The following is a 14,622-nucleotide window of genomic DNA, read 5'->3' as shown; positions in this document are numbered from 1 at the left end:
CAAAAGCCTGTAATACACCCATTGTTCTAAATCTTGCCCTTATCCACTTAATATTTCTAGACAACTTTCCACATCAGCATATACGTCTTGATTTTCCAAGCTTGCGACGTTCTCCATCCTAGAGCTGTACCCCAATTTATGTACCTTCTTCCCTATTTGCAGTATTTCGCTTGTTTCCAGTTTTTTCCATCAGCGAGGCATTACGCATTCCAGTTTACAAGCAGAGGAACGACGGCTCAGAACTGATAAACAGGCTTGATGTTGCCCTGCTAAAATAAACAAATAAAAATAAAAGATAAATAAAAAGCACAGAGCTAGCGCCTAAATTTACATTTTTATAACTTCTAGGTCCTGGCCTTTCCTTAATACTGGATATTTACCCAGCTAACCCTGCCAAGGCTCGAGATCTGCCAAACGCACAGCACAGCTGTTCGGGTTTTCGAGTGACACCTGCCCCTAGGAATTTTTTTTTTTTTTTTTTTTTTTTTTTACGACTGAGTCCTTAGACGTGAATTGTCCCAAGTTAGACTGTTAGGATGGCCCAACTAGCCCACTCGGCTCCTTTCTTTATACTAGATGAAAATGGACCCTGCGGAATAAGAGAGGTCCTCTCCAGTGAAGGAGGAGACAGTGACCTGCCTTCCTGGGTCAGCAGGAGGGAGAGTGGAAAGGTTGGGAGGGGCCTGCATTTCCTCGAAAACCTTCCCTCCAGGTGAGAAGGGCTCAGTCTCAAACACCAAGGACAGACTGGGGTTCCCACAGCAGCTAACTACGCAACCTTGCTCCAAGGGTAACAGAGAAGCCCACAGGGTCGCACAGAAAATGCCAGAACCTCAACCATCTGGGTGGTGTTTTGGCAACCCCGGACCCGCAGGCTCGCTCATTATATGGAACGAGGGAAGAGATCAGTTCTTTACCGGCCAGCAGGGGAAAATAGCCTTAATGGGGCCACACAAGTTAACCCAGCCCCCAATGCAGTGTAATTTCACACTTGCCCTCAGGGGGTTAATGACTTTGTGTGTGGTGGTCCCAGAGAACAGTTCCCTTTTCCGGAAGCCTTTAGCTCCTGTCAACAAGGCTTTTCAGTTGCTATGCAAAGCTATTGAGCCCCTTGAATAATTCCAAGCAAGGTGAAGACCCTTTTGTAAGATACGTCCTTGCTAAGATGCTGTCCTTGCTAGGGCGGAAGAGTCACCTTCTTCTTCTAAATAGCTACCGCTTTAGAAGGCTTGTCTGGCAATCACTCACAGCTCGGCCACCTGATGGTCACTGTCCTGGGAGTCGCCAGGGGCCTTTCTGATGTCAGCCCCCTGCTGGGCTCCCAGCCCTAACGTGCAAACCAATAACACACTGGCAGCTCACGCTTAAGGTATTTGCACACCAAAGTCAAAGGAAGTGGCGGGAGGCTCTAGGTGTGAGCACTATTCAAAGTCACGTCCCCTTCCAAGGCAGGATGGGGGCATCAGGACGCCAGAGATCACAGCGTGGGATGACAGTGTCAGAGGAGTTGACAAAAATGGGATACATTTGAGTATTACGCGACTAGACCATTAAGCAGAGAGTCCAGATTTGCTCAGTGCTATGAAAACACATCTTCCAAGAACCTAAGCGCTTTCTCATTGGCGATCAACCCGAAATAGTGGCTTCCCTAGTCAATGTGTATCCATAGCCTCTCTTTCCTGCACAATAATCTTACACAGTGATTTACAGTTCTTTGCTATTTTCACGTATGTCGCTTCATTCGATACTGACGGAACAACGGTTTATAGCGTTCCTAACTTGTGTTTATCTGGGACTATCTGACATCGGAAAAACACAGCTCAGGATGTGTTCAAGTAGATGATCCGAGGCCATTCGTCAGCTTGATAACACTCGCTCACTTTCCCCCAAACCTCTGGGAGATCCATGGTTTCTGTGCTGGGACCGCCTCTCCTGGCTCTGGGATTAGCTCCCCACATGCAAGTACTGGAAAGAAGCGCGAAGATCCTTTGCTTCAAACAGAGCCACCTCCCTCAAGAGCCACAAATCCTTGTTTTATACTCTCTGAGGCCCATCAGGGGTCTGAATAACACTCAAAAGCTTTTCTTGTCAAGAGCTGTCTGCATTTGCCAAAAGCCCAAACGCGCAGACAAACCTAACGGTGCCAAGGAGGACGTTGAGTGGAATGAATGAACTGTAAACCTGGGACAAATAACACATTACTAGAGTAGAAAAGCTGAGAATTTTAAAGACATATGGGCCTTGCTGTCAGATCTTTATGACTTATCCACTGGGGTTTTGTCTGTGTATATTACTCATTGTCTTTCCATTTATATTTGGTTTATGTACGGGGGGCTTAAAGCCTATGTATTTACACGGTTGGCAAATCTCCCTCCAGTGCGTCGGCTTTTATTCATCAACTTAAAATACTTCTAAAGAACTTACCATTTGAAGTCTCACACTAAAATCAGTGGCTACATGAATAGGCCCTTGTAGCCAACGTCAGTCTCTGACTGATGCTGGGCTCTTACCAGGTTTTAAAATTGGAATTGGTAGGGCACCTGGGCGGCTCAGTCAGTTAAGCGTCCCACTCTTGGTTTCGGCTCAGGTCTTGATCTCACGGTTCATGGGTTCGAGCCCCGTGTAGGGCTCTGCGTTAATGGCTGCGGAGCCTGCTTGGGATTCCTTCTCTCTCCCTCTCTCCCTCTTCCCCTCCTCCACCTGCTCGCTCGCTCTCTCTCTCTCTCTCTCTCGATTTCAAAATAAATAAGCTTAAAAAAATAATAAAATAAAATAAAATAAAATAAAATAAAATAAAATAAAATAAAGTAAAGTAAATTGAAATTGGGAAATACAGTCCACAAGATAGGGGAGGGAGGAGGAATATTTAGATGTATAGCCAGATACCTATTTCTAAGCAATATGGCAGCCTGTGCAAATGTCCCCAGAGAGCCTCAGTAATCTAAATTGCAGAGAAGGAAATCACTCTGTGGATTATCAGGCAAGTTTTACCTTCAAAGTAAAGGGAACATGACGGCTCAGGCTTGGAAATGCAACGAAGTGATCCCATCTCCACATTCAGCTCTCAGAGGATCTTAGGAGCTGCCATTTTCCCTGGTCTTAGACCCAGGCCAGTTTCAGTCAGAGGGACGACATGGAGAAAGAGAATGACAAACACTCGCGTGAACAAGTGAATAACCTGAGTTCAGACATGTCTACCCAGCACCCCGAACGTCACAACAGTGAAAGGAGAAAGAACACAAGGGTGAATCAGTGACTTTGTCATGTAACCCAGAGTCCAGTTGGCCCCCTTTATCCTATTGCTAATGGTTGAGATGTCAAGCCTTTGAAATGATTTTAGCGTAGGGGAAACTCCATGGAGATTGGCACAAAACTGCGTTGTGCCTTCTCAGTGACAATTTCAGACTTTCGTAACCACCAAATCACCACCCAACTGATTTTTCTGTTTTGTCGTGGTTTACAGTTCCAACCTGGTTTCTAAGGTTGGGAGGTTGACTATTCAACGTCATAGAGAATTTACCCCTCCTGCTAACATGATCTCAGTAGAGACTGCCCAGGAATGACTGCCACACATTCACTTAAAACGTCGGTGGGGAGTAAGGAACCTTGTCTGCACAGAGCAGCAAAGGTATCCCTCAAGTCTGGCCTTGAGCCTTTTCTTCTTCAGTCTCTTGGGGTATTCAGGAAATGGCTGCGTTGAGAATGCATTCCTGGACAACAGAACTTAATTGTTCCGTGGCTTCCAGAACCGGTTTTGGGTGTTGCTATGGAATCTTCACCCTGTGCCTGCAGCAGCTCCCTTCTCCAGACAATCACTTCCACATGCCGGGTTTCAGAGCTGCGAGGAAAAGTCCCTGAGTGTGGTTTGGCCACACACATCGAACAGGACATTCTCTCACGCTAATGTGGCATTAAAAAGTGCTTTCGGGTATTTGCTTAAAAGCTAACTTTTCACAAAGGTCTTCAGTCTAGGCAAACCCTAAAGTTGTTCTTGTCCTAATAATGGTATCTTGCAGCAAAGGAACTTTCCAGCTTGTTCCAGAGAACTCGGTACAAGAATTGAACCATTAGGAGGTAAATCTAGAGGTCCAAGGTAGGGTTTGAGCAAAGCCATTCTCCCCAGTCCCTCTGGATCTGGAGAGGGAATTTGGCTTTAAGCTAGAGCAGAGATTCACCACGGGAGTACCGGTCACTAATAATGTCCCTGAACATCTAAACATGTCAGTGCAGAGCCCGTTTCGAAAAAAACAACATTCCCCAAGAAGGAATCCCTGAGACTACAGCACATTTGTCAGAATAGCTCAGCCTCTGCTCCTTCCAAGGCCAGTAGGACACTCAATTTACTTTCCAGACAGTCTGATCTACTGTGAAGCCAAGGAGCCACAAGTTAGAAAAATCCAACTAGTAGGTGGGTCCCTGCTGGCAACCAAGTGCCCTTCTCAACCAGACTTATCTTGGTTATTTTCCCCTCTATCTTTAATGGACATCTCTAGATGGATTCTAAATATGTGGATATGACATGTTGGGTCACAGGAGTGTAGCCTATTTTAAACAAACATGCTTTATTAAAATACCTCTGGACTTGAAAGCTGGTGTGAATTCATTTGCAAATGGATCTTGGCGGCTGTACCACAGCATTTATAACAGAAGCCTTGAAAGTGCAAGTTTTCTCATTATATTTAAATTTTGATTAGACTAACCAAAACTGCCAACATTTTCCCAACTCTAGCATTCTAAGCTAGATCTACCTACCTGCTTAAGAGAAATTATTTTACTCTTTCTAATGTTAAGAAATAAAGCTATGGTAAATTTGCTTATTTACCATGAGCAAATGTCTAGAGCACAGAATAACAATTGGTTTTAAGAATTACTATCACGGGGTGGGGCGGGGGTGGGGGGGGGGTTGCCTGGGTGGCTCAGTGGGTTAAGCATCTGACTTCAGCCCAGGTCATGATCTCATGGTTTGTGGTTGGAGCCCTGCACAGGGCTCTGTGCTGACAGCTCAGAGCTTGGAGCCTCCTTTGGATTCTGTCTCCTTCTCTCTCTGCTCCTCCCTCACTTGTGCTCTGTTTCTCTGTCTCTCTCTGTCTCTATTTATTTAATAAATAAACTATTTAATAAATAAAACATTAAAAATAAAGAAAGAATTACTCTTCACAGGGGCACTGGGTGGGGGGGGGGGCCTTGCTTGGTTAAGCATCCAACTCTTGGCTCGGCCCAGGTCATGATCTCATGTTTCATGGGTTCAAGCCCCGCATCGGGCTCTGTGCTGATAATGCCAAACTTGCCTGGGATTCTCTCTCTCTTTCTCTCTGCCCCTCACTCACTCTCTTTCTCTCAAAATAAATACATAAAAATAAAAATACAATAAATCAGAACCACTGTAGCACATCATCTCTGAGATACTCCTTGAATGTGCCATCATTCTTGGCTTTGGGCTTTGGTCAGCCTTTACTCACAGAAGAACATTAATCCTGTGTCCTAAACCCAAGGAAATGTGAACAAGGAATGGCCAAAATGTCTCATAAGGGGTGAAGTGAAGGTGTTAGCAAACAGGACAGACCAGCAAAAACTCAGGGAAAGTATTTGTGAGGCATCTTGTGACTGAATGGAGAATGCTGACAGAGTGATACGCCTTTCATGGAACCAGGTCGCTTTCTCGCCGCTGATACACAAGTTTGTTTGCTTGAGCCTATCAGCTGAGACTAGAGTGATTTTTAGGCCAAACCTTTTGTGCTATGTAGCTTTGCTTTAAGAGATTTCCTTAGGTCCCGGGACATCTTAAAAACTTTTTTTTATGTTTATTTCATTTTTGAGACTGAGATAGAGCGTGAGTAGGAGAGAGGCAGTGAGAGAGAGGGAGACAGAATCCGAAGCAGGTTCCAGGCTCTGAGCTGTCAGCACAGAGCCCCACACGGGGTTCAAACCCACGAGCTGTGAGATCATGACCTGAGCCGAAGCCGGACGCTTAACTGACTGAGCCACCCAGACGCCCCTCCCTTGGATATCTTAAGAGAGGAAAACATAATTTCTAACTACCTCCTTTTTTTCACCACTAAAGTCATCATCTTAAACCAGAGGCCTTAGTAAACCGTGCCCTTGGGTCCGTTACAAAGTAGATACCAGCAAGCCCCAAGGTTTCTTATCTTTCATTTTCCTTATCGACCTGCATTTCCGTTTGGGGGGGTTGGATGAAATACAGACTGTCCCAGATTTATCATCTGCCTAAGTCATGTCCCATTTAGAAAGAACCTCTCACACCATAATGTCAAATGTCATTTGGTGTGACAAACGTAATTGTATTAAGCCCCTGTAATGATGTCTAATGAGACATCGGATTTCCTCCCAGAGAATCAGTCACCAGAGCACATTTTTTTCCTGATGAATTAATTAATAAAATACGAGGCTCCTTCTGCAAAATAGATACCAACGGCTCCCAGGTGTCGATGCCCTAACCACTCTGAATAAAAAAGCCAAAGACCGAGGAGGATACAGGAATGAGGGCTGGGATTCACGCTGATGCAGACAATTTCACAGGCCTTCTTTCGCAGAATAAGAAATGTGTGCTGCACTGTGAGCCGGGCGGGCACAGCATGGCCAGACCGCTGCCAAGAGGGGCTTTCTGATCTGACAGCAAGAAGGAGCCACTCAGCTTCCCCGGTATAAGAGGCATCTGCCAACATTGCCGCCTGGTTCATGTGGGCTGCCTTCTTTGAAGATCATAATGACAAAAGGGTATTTTTTGGAGAGTCACCCATACAGAGACGCAGACGTTCGACTGGGAAATACCTGCTCCGAAGGTACTCTCGTGTGATCTTGAGAGTTGCGCATGTAAATCCCCATGAAACAAGAAACAAAAAAAAATTAGAGCCTGAAATATTTATCAGTCACTCGCCGCTATCCTGGAACAGAATGAGATCCCATTTGTTCCCAAGTGCTCTGCAAAGTGGTAAGCTGGACCTGGAGAGACCAGGGACAAGGCAAGTCACAATTCAGCAGCCATTAGACAGTCACTGGCAACAGGCACAGCCTTGGACCCTAGAGATGGTTTCTCCCGGGAAAGAATCATTGTCACGACACCAGGGTGCTCCCCAGCCGTGCAGAGCTCTTGACAAGAAATGCCTGTCCAGGCTCTGATTCTCTTATCCTTTTGACACACAGAAGGAATCTTTGGCATAGAGGAAGTGCTGGGCTCTCAGATTTGGTTAAATTATTCAGACCTGGAGAAGCCCCCCAAACCTCCCAAAGTTTTGATGTCATCCAATTCTTTGGAGGATCTTGTCTAGCAAATGGACAGGGCCCGTGGGGCACAGGAGCCTCGTGTACCATTAAGTGATGTCACCATTGGATGTAAAAGCAATGCTCAACTCCAGCATTCTGCATCACAGGTAATGCTGGCTGAGTCATTGTTTTTTTCTGGCTCTCCAGACCTCTCTCCAGAAAATACCTCATAATGGACCATCTCAGAGCTCATCACTTACTGTAATATTTTTTATTTAATAATGCTGGTGGTGAGCAATGTCTTGTTGAGTATTCCATGACAACAACCATTACTGTGCTGTCTTTGCCGTCTTGATTTTGAAGAACTCAAGCCATAAGGTCAGGCAAATGTCTCAAAATTCACAGAACCTGTGAACTTGGAGCCTGTGATGCCTGCTCATTGAGTCACATGACCTCAATTTACAATGGGCTGAGTTGTATCAAATTCACGTCCTGGAAAAGGAACGCGCCCACAGGCAGCACAGAGTAGGGTTATGTGCCTACAGACTGTGGACTCTGTCAGCCCATGAGCAACTCTTTACTGACCACACGCTATATGCCAAGCATACAGTAAACGAGAGAGAAAAGATCCTTGCCATCATAGAGCTCATATAATGTGGGTTGGGATTCGGGACAGGGGGAAGCAGACAGACACACAAGATAAATACACACACGAAAGAGAAGGAGAAAGAACGACAGGTAATTGTAAACGCAGGGGCACCACCACGGTGTGTTATGATCAAGAATGACCTAGTGGCTGCCCTCTGAGTGGGCTCCTCATCAAATGAGTCCTGGAGGAAAGAAGGAGCCAGCCAGGGTCAGAATTCAGGGTAAGAGTGTTCCAGACAGAAGGACCAGCAAGTGAAATGCAGGAAAAAGAAGAACAGCTTTTTCAGTTCCAACTCTACGCACGTGACCTCAAGCGTGTTACTTGCGTCTAGGCTCTTTAAGATCACCCTTTACGAAGATCAGAGTATCTAACTCACAGGGACTGAAAGGAATTAAGTAAGAACGGCACAGAGTTATTATTCATTAAAAGGTAATTGATTTTCTAGCTAATCTTGATAAACCCTTTGAGATTCAGGGCCACTAAACTCTCATTTTCAAACTTCCTTATACCTTGATTTTTTTTTTTTTTTCCAGCTTGCTTGCTTGTCTTGTTTCTTTGACCAAGGGGCTACAATAAAAAAACCAGCAAGGAACTTAAAATCCAAAAAGAGCCAGATGATGAGTCCCCGGAAAGCTCATAAATCAGGGGTTAAATGTACCGGAGGAAGCAAAATGTCATTCCTTTGGGGAGGGGGCTGACTCCCCTGTTAGGCAACTTAGCACAGTACCTAGGGCACACATTACCTTGGGGTGAGCGTGTCAACCACAGCCTCCAACAATTAAAACCACAAATAGACAAGACCGCTCAACTTAGGCTGTAACTAAAACCCATTGTGCTTATTTCTTCTCGCATTTTCTTGGGACGTTGAAGGAGACATTTTTCAAAGACCAGAACATTCCAACCACCGGACCAGAAAAGCCCTGATGGCAATGGAATTTCTAGAAGACCGCACCCTACGCATCTTATCACATAGTACACCTGCTCACGATCACATGCTCTCTGCCTGCTCCCAGGCATTTCGACCCTTTTATAAGTGACCATCTGGCGGGCCAGAAAGGTCAGGTGTTTAGGGCTGGAGCCTGCCACTTCCTCCACTGCCAGCACCCAAAATCCATTTCTTCCTTTCTCTTTTCCAAACCCTCGTCTCTTGAGTTATTGGCTTCTTCTGTGATGGGTTTATCCCAGTTTGTTCAGCAACAGTGTTGGCCAACCCAGCCGGGAGCTGTGCTTCTGATGTGTCCTGAACCCCCTGGGGATTCCTGACACACAGCAGGTAGCCAGCAGTGCTGGGGCTCCCCCATTCTGTTTCCAATTCAGTGGCTGTGACAGATCCATCTGGAACAAGGACAACAGAGAAAATGTTCTGATGTCTTTAAAATCACCAGAAAGATAGGAGCTTTGAGGTCAAATGAGGTATTGTAACACCGAACGTAAGTGCTTTGGCTTTACCATAAAATTTAGTTTCCACATGGTCTCAGGAGGAGGAGGGGCCCCCAAAGGCAAGACCCAGAAGTCTGGAAGGCAGGCCTGTTGGGGGCAGCTCCATTTGCCTGCACAGGAGGAGATGGGGGGCAGGGATCCAGTGGAAAGCCGAGTCAGGGTGCTGGGTTCCCTCTCAGCCTGCACCCCAAGTACCTTGTGGCCACTCAGAGCATCTGTGGATCTAAAAAGCTTTGAGGCAAAGTGATCAGTGGGAGGAGCAGAGCTGAACCTGAATTGGAAATAACCCAAAGGGAGTGTCTGGGTGGCTCAGTCAGTTAAACATCCAACTCTTGGTTTCAGCTCAGGTCATAATCTCAAGGTTTCCTGAGCTCAAGCTCCACATCGGGCTCTGGGCTGGCAGTGTGGAGCCTGCTTGGAATTCAATCTCTGTCTCTGTCTCTGTCTCTCTCTCCCTCTCCCTCTCTCTCTCCCCCCCTCCCTTCCTCCTCCCCCTCCTCCCCTGCTCACACTGTCTCCGTCTCTCTCAAAATAAATAAACTTAAAAAAGAAAGAAAGAAAATAACCCAAAGGACACAGCGACACCCCCATTTCAACAACCAAACTCTAGGAGATACAGGGGAAGAGTGGGAACGACTTCACCCCAATCACCATCTCCCCCTCTCCAGAACCTCTTCTGGCACATGCTTCACCCACTCTCCTGCCCACCTTTCCTCGTGTTCCATCTCTCTTTCCTACATTATCCCCGGCCCCGCTGCTCCTTAGACCACCCGCCCGGATTTTGACCCAATGTCCCCCAGCTAGCAGTTTAGTAGAAAATCCTCTGAGGCGTGTGACAGAGGCCGGGCTGCCCAGACACACTTAAGTACAGGGTATGTGGGGCCATTAAATCAGGGCCATCCCGTTTCCACGGGAAGGCCAGGAAGGCCAGGTCCCCAGGCAGACTGGGTGCTAAATGCACGCAGGTTTCGATTTTCTGGATTGCATCTCAACCGAAATGACTTGTCTTCTCCTCGGTCATCAGAATTCACAGATTGCTGAAGTCATTAATAACGAGACATGCCGTCACTGCTGCAGTCGGGCTGTTCCTTGGCTCCAGGTTTTGTTTTGCTTCGCCTGCCCAAGAAGTGTCTGGACTCTGAAAAGTCACCAAAGAGGTGAGCTGCTTGGCCAGGGCTCTGGTGTAGACTCCAGCCAAAAAAAAAAAAAGAGACAACGTGAAAACTCTCCTTGGAGACTGAACTCTTAGGCAGGGCAACCACCAGACAGAATGGTCAGCTTGGCTAATAGCATCACACACCAGGCACATCCGAGGCTCCCTGGGCTCCGCTACCCGGCCGTCAACCAAACTTGACCTCAAGGAAACTCTCACCGGTTACACCCAACTGGAAGGCGAGAGCTCTCCGTGACCTAGTCCAGGGGAATCCACGTTTCCAATCTCAGGCCGGTTGTGAACAAAACGCAGTAAGGGGTTTCGTGCACCAAGACGTAAGAAGAAACTTCCTATCTGGAGGCCTCCCGTGGCCTTTCCGAAAGCTGACATTATCATTTCACGTTTTTAATTACCATTCCGTAACAAAACCACAAATACGTGTTCTTTCTCACATTAGAACGATATGGATAAGGATCAAATCCTGTATTTACACTGTTCATTCCTGGAACCTCTGTTCTGTCCTTCCTGATGGTGTTGGTGTGGTTGCCAATGCATCTTCCAGAACTTGTTATATCCCTTTGCATACATCTATGTGTATTTATTTATAGGGATAAACCTAAGAGCACTGTTCGGTGATTTTTACAGCAATGAGACGAAAAACACTTGGAAACATCGGACACTATGGTTTTTTTCCTCAACCAGGTTAGAACGTGCTACGTACTTCATTTTTTTGTAACTGCGGTATCACATTTAGAGCGTAAATATACTACATTTTTTTGCCATTCCTTCATCGACGGGCCCGAAGTCTTAGCTTTCCAGTGAGCACCCTTCTTTTTTTTCCTGTTAATTTTTTTTAATGTCTATTTATTTTTGAGAGAGAAAGAGACAGAGGGAGACACAGATTCTGAAGCAGGCTCCGGGCTCTGAGCTGTCAGCACAGAGCCTGACACGGCGCTCGAACTCACAGACCGCGAGGTCATGACCTGAGCCGAAGTTGGATGCTTAACCGATTGAGCCACCCAGGCGCCCCCCAGTAAGCACCGTTCTTAGTATTCTTCTCAATCCAGGCACCTGGCCACAGTTCTGACTCAGAAAGAATCTAAGGAATGTGCTAGAAACCTAAGATGGGAGCATGAGACTTCCAGAGTCGTAGTTTGAAACAGCAACGACGCAAGTTCAGAGACACAATTCTCCTCCACTGGTTGTGAAAAGCCCATGTGGAGACAGCTTGTGCATTTACAAAAGGAGAGAGTGAAAAGGAAAATCTTTAAAGGGAAAATAAATTGCTGAGAGCTGGGAGTGAAGTGAGGCGGGGTAATAACCATTCTAAATCAGTGAGAATACTAATGGAAAAAGTTACACTTGGGGATTTTATGGGACCTGGGCTTGGTTTTAGCACCTAGCCTCACTCCTCATTTGAGAGAACAGGGTCCCTAAGTACTTTTCCAATATCCACACAGATTGAGAGAAGAGATCCTTCATTAATTTGCTCTGGGCTTTCTTGGTCTGCTGTGTGTTCAGGTCCGTGAACTCCGTGGACTGGGGGAGTCTCCTGACTCCCAAAAGCGTAGAAAGCACAGGAAGTGCACAGCCAAGTTTGTGCTCCGGCTGTGTGATAATTTGGGTGTTATCACTCTTAGAGAACATGCTCAGAATCGAGGCGGCCAGCCTCTGGGTGTTCCCAAACAAGAAACCTAAAACTCTGCATAGACGGAGGAGAGCTGGGGCCCACGCAAAGGTGCAATATGGAGTCAAAGAGACCCACAGGGGAGTCCACACTCCTTAATGTGCTAAAAGGTCCATGCCTGAGGCTTTGGCTCAGATCCCTGGGTTCCAGTCCCAGCCCTGCCACTCAGATGGTGTACCCCCTCAGGCACGGTACTTAACCTTTTCATGCTTTGGTTTATCCATCTGTAAAATAAGGATAGCCATAATTCTTCATAGGATTGTGATGATTAGATTCAATAATTTCGGTAAAGTGCTAATTCAGTGCAGGGCCTGGCACACAGTAACCATTCAATAAATGCTCACTTTCATTAACCTCAATAATGTACTTGGTATCAAGCCACGAAAGGCCTGGTGTTCAGATGTCCAAATGATTTTACGGGGGGCGCCTGGGTGGCTCAGTCTGTTGAGCGTCCGACTTCAGCTCAGGTCACGATCTCGCGGTCCATGAGTTCAAGCCCCGCGTCGGGCTCTGGGCTGACACCTCACAGCCTGGAGCCCATTTCAGATTCTGTGTCTCCCTCTCTCTGCCCCTCCCTACCTCGCACTCTCTCTCTCTCTTTCTCTCAAAAATAAGTAAACAGTAGAAAATAATAATAATAACTGAAATTGTGGTGAAGAATTATGACTTCTGATTTTTTTATTTCCCACCTCAAGGAAGGACCTAGATAACATTTACTGGGACAAGCTGGCCACCAACTTCCCGTGTCATGACTCAGCCACTGTTTAGTACACATCTGTAAGTCCAAAACTCGAGAACTGGACTTTTAGAAATTGAGACTTTCTCTTTTAACAATTTTTTTTTTAATTTTAACGTGTATTTTCAAAGAGAGTGTGCATGAACAAGTGGGGGGACAGGCAGAGAGACTTGAAGAGAGGGACAGAAAGAGAGGGAGAGAATCCCAAGAAGTCTTCACACTGTCAGCACAGAGCCCGATACGGGGCTCGATCCCACGACCCTGGGATCGTGACCTGAGCAGAAGCCAAGAGTTGGATGCTTTACCGACGGGGCCACCCAGGCACCCCAGAAACTGAGACTTTCTTAAAAGGGCTTTTACGCTGTAGTAATTTCACCCCGGATTCAGCCTCCAACCCTCCAGTGTTGTTCACCATTCCAGAGGCTTCCAGTTCTGAATGGAAGCCAGAGGTGATTTTTAAAACACAAAAAAGCAAGCGAAGGTGCCATCAGGACACACAAACTTCCTCAGAGGAGGCTGCAGCCAGCATCTGGGTTCGAAAGCCTGGCCTGTTTGCTTTCTTGGGAGGGGGCACACAATCCCCAGAAGGCGGCTAGGGCTAGAGTTCAAAAGCAAAGTGAACAACTCCTCGTCTGCCTTGGCCGTTAACAATCCCTGACTCTTCCCACGGCCGTCACTTTCCACAAACCCGGGCATCACTGAGGGTGCGTCTGGAGCGCCTGACTCCAGGTCTTTGAACTAAGGTGCAACGACAACTGTCCCCTCAAGGGCAAAATCTGAAATTTGCCAAGAAATGGCGAGGACCGTTTGCCAGCGGGTTTAACTCAAATGCCAGACGCTGCCTCTGTGCTCGGGGTCCCCGACCACGCCAGACGGCCCGTGTTTACTCGATGCCTTGGCTTCTCTTCCCTGGAAGCAGGGGAAATCGAATGTGTTCCTCACGGCCCAGTTGATGGAGAGCTCTGAAATCCCTGAAATTGAGTTGTTTGAAGTAAAGCCCTCTCGAGGTCACAAAGGACCATCTTTGAGAGGCAGGGGCCCGGGCGGAATCCCAGCTGGGATGGAGTCACAGCTGCACACACGTATGCGCTCCCCCCCCCCCCCCAGAAGTTTCCGTCAATAGAGTCCTCTAAGATGTGAAAATGAGGACTCCCTCTCCCCTTGGCTTTCTTCTGAAGAACAGAGCAGGATTATACCACCAGCTGTTTCCTCCTTCTTCGTTTTTGTTTACGGTTTCTTTGGCTAAATGACACGGAGAGGATTGGAAGCATAAGGTTCTGTCATGGCATTTTTGCTGCATCACTGGATCCCATTAATCCTGAGACGGCAGAGCAGGTGGTTTTGGGGGGATCCCCTCCAGCCTGGATGTTCTTTCGGCTTTGGGAGCATCGGTAAGAGAGGCGGAGGGACATGTGAGATGCAAACATCTTTGGGACGAACAACCGGCCGGGGGCTGAGCCTCCCAACATGGCTTTCTTTGTGCCAAGAGGAGACTTTCACAGGTATGGCTCAGCCTCGGGAAGGAGGGAGGGATGGGCGGCTGAGGGCCCCCCCCTGGAACCCAGGTCCGGGGTGGGGGGCAGGAAGGTGCCGGCTCCCAGGCACTGGATCAGCAGGGGGAGAATTTGGTTCTGTGCCCCAAGGCTCTGCTCACTCAACGGGCCACTCAACTGTTCTCTAATTCCTCTTCTAAGGAATCATGGTTATAGGACTGCAACCCTGAGTCCCACAGCACC

Source organism: Leopardus geoffroyi, chromosome A1 (genome assembly GCF_018350155.1).
Source record: "Leopardus geoffroyi isolate Oge1 chromosome A1, O.geoffroyi_Oge1_pat1.0, whole genome shotgun sequence".
Lineage (NCBI taxonomy): Eukaryota > Metazoa > Chordata > Mammalia > Carnivora > Felidae > Leopardus > Leopardus geoffroyi.
Note: the sequence above shows the minus strand (reverse complement) of the source record.